Source organism: Schistocerca piceifrons, unplaced genomic scaffold (assembly GCF_021461385.2).
Source record: "Schistocerca piceifrons isolate TAMUIC-IGC-003096 unplaced genomic scaffold, iqSchPice1.1 HiC_scaffold_1359, whole genome shotgun sequence".
Lineage (NCBI taxonomy): Eukaryota > Metazoa > Arthropoda > Insecta > Orthoptera > Acrididae > Schistocerca > Schistocerca piceifrons.
In genome coordinates, this window is record NW_025727190.1 from 10,001 (window position 1) to 12,500 (window position 2,500).

General features: G+C 58.0%; 1 non-coding gene across 1 annotated transcript in view; it reads left to right on the forward strand.

Annotated features, from left to right (window-relative positions):
• Nucleotides 1–1,556: 1,556 nt before the first annotated feature.
• The window catches only part of LOC124732638, a 1,909-nt gene continuing 965 nt past the window's right edge, over nucleotides 1,557–2,500 (forward strand). The window contains exon 1 of the ribosomal RNA XR_007008767.1: nucleotides 1,557–2,500. This exon is cut by the window's right edge and continues 965 nt beyond it. This is a non-coding gene — a ribosomal RNA (small subunit ribosomal RNA).

The following is a 2,500-nucleotide window of genomic DNA, read 5'->3' on the forward strand; positions in this document are numbered from 1 at the left end:
CGCAAGCTGGTTGGTGAGAAGTTTGCATGTTCAATGCCCTTCGCATGCGACGTACTCAGGCTACGTTGTGGTGCGGCCTGTGTCAACTGTCCGCTGATGTCGTACGCGTGAACCACAATCTGTACTGCACATTCGTCCTTATGTACTGAATGATACATCGTGGCACATGTGTGACCGCACAACGACTGCGCCCAAAAACGGCGGACCATACAGTGCAAATATTGTGCACGCAGCTACGTGTCGTCTCCCTATGAGAGCTGGATTGCAGTGTGGTACGCCATAGAGACGTGTGGGAGGAACGGACGCCGTGGATGGCGATCAGCATGAGCTGTCTGTTGATGTATTCGGACCTAGTCGTCTCTCCTCACACACCGTGATGGCATGGTGCACCGCGTTCCATATCTGCGACATGCTACAGAGGCCGGTTGACAGTCGTTCGAGCAATGGACATCGCATACGTACGGGGGCCACCTTCCACGTATTGTCTAGGCGTGCACATTTTGTTGCGTGTATGTGGGCAGACGTAGTGTGGCGTGACACCTGACACAGGCATGCAATAATCGTTGAAGTTGCAAATGGCGATGGACGCCTGCGTTTTCTGGTGAAGTTACGCAAATGAACAAATGGTAACCTGTTGTGGTGCGGTTGTTCTCGCTAGGGGTGAATCGGTGATGGCGACGATAGGTTGAGGTACTAACCGGTTGTTCCAGCGATACCCACCATGCCGACGAAACTGAACGGCATCTGGGTGTGAAGCGATACGCGGCGGTGGCTGGGTGGGACCGTCCCCGGCCGGTGAGGGGGCGCCTCCCGGCGTGCTGGCCGCGCGGTGCGTGGGCGCACGCGCTACAGCCGGCTGGTGGGGGCGGCCAGTGGCAGGCGCGCCGGCCGACGGACGCGGCAGGCGTCGCAGCTGCGCGCCGGCGCACCCTGCGCGCGGCGCCGTGCGGCCAAAGTAGGTCCTCGCGGGCCCGGTGCGAAGCGCGGTGGACATCTTCAGTGTGCTGGTCCGATTGAGGACTGTGTGCGTTGAGGATGCGCCGCCGCCCGGCGCTCGGCGCCGCGACGCCGTCTGCTGCTCGGTCGCCCCAGCGGTTCTCGCTGGTGGTTTGTATCGCAGCTGTGCGGATGTGTTGGCGCGTGCGCTGTGCTGGGAGAGTTCGCTTCGGCACCCAAGTGGGGCTTTTGTCCTTCTGTGGCGCTGGCGTTGGAGCTGCCGGTCACCGTAGGTGGCGCGTGTTGTCTCCCGCCGGCAATGCCACGACAGCACGCTCCCGGGCCTCTGTCGGCAGCGGCAAGCTCAGTTGGGAGCACGGGTGGTCGCACCGAAAGCGTCTACTCGCCTAACTCCGGGCGATTGCGCCTCTCTCGAACCCGACCAAGTACTTGGGACGGCGCTGCGCGCCGCCGGGACCTGAGAGGGTTTCGAGGTGTATTGTGCAGGGGAGCTCAGCCTCCTCCTGTTTGCAGAATGATTGAGCGGACGCTTGCGTGTTCGCGCGGGCCCCCGGGACACACTCCCGGGCGGCCGGCTGCTCAGCTCTAGTTGACGCAGCTCCCTGGTTGATCCTGCCAGTAGTCATATGCTTGTCTCAAAGATTAAGCCATGCATGTCTCAGTACAAGCCGCATTAAGGTGAAACCGCGAATGGCTCATTAAATCAGTTATGGTTCCTTAGATCGTACCCACGTTACTTGGATAACTGTGGTAATTCTAGAGCTAATACATGCAAACAGAGTCCCGACCAGAGATGGAAGGGACGCTTTTATTAGATCAAAACCAATCGGTCGGCTCGTCCGGTCCGTTTGCCTTGGTGACTCTGAATAACTTTGGGCTGATCGCACGGTCCTCGTACCGGCGACGCATCTTTCAAATGTCTGCCTTATCAACTGTCGATGGTAGGTTCTGCGCCTACCATGGTTGTAACGGGTAACGGGGAATCAGGGTTCGATTCCGGAGAGGGAGCCTGAGAAACGGCTACCACATCCAAGGAAGGCAGCAGGCGCGCAAATTACCCACTCCCGGCACGGGGAGGTAGTGACGAAAAATAACGATACGGGACTCATCCGAGGCCCCGTAATCGGAATGAGTACACTTTAAATCCTTTAACGAGTATCTATTGGAGGGCAAGTCTGGTGCCAGCAGCCGCGGTAATTCCAGCTCCAATAGCGTATATTAAAGTTGTTGCGGTTAAAAAGCTCGTAGTTGGATTTGTGTCCCACGCTGTTGGTTCACCGCCCGTCGGTGTTTAACTGGCATGTATCGTGGGACGTCCTGCCGGTGGGGCGAGCTGAAGGCGTGCGACCGCCTCGTGCGTGCTCGTGCGTCCCGAGGCGGACCCCGTTGAAATCCTACCAGGGTGCTCTTTATTGAGTGTCTCGGTGGGCCGGCACGTTTACTTTGAACAAATTAGAGTGCTTAAAGCAGGCAAGCCCGCCTGAATACTGTGTGCATGGAATAATGGAATAGGACCTCGGTTCTATTTTGTTGGTTTTCGGAA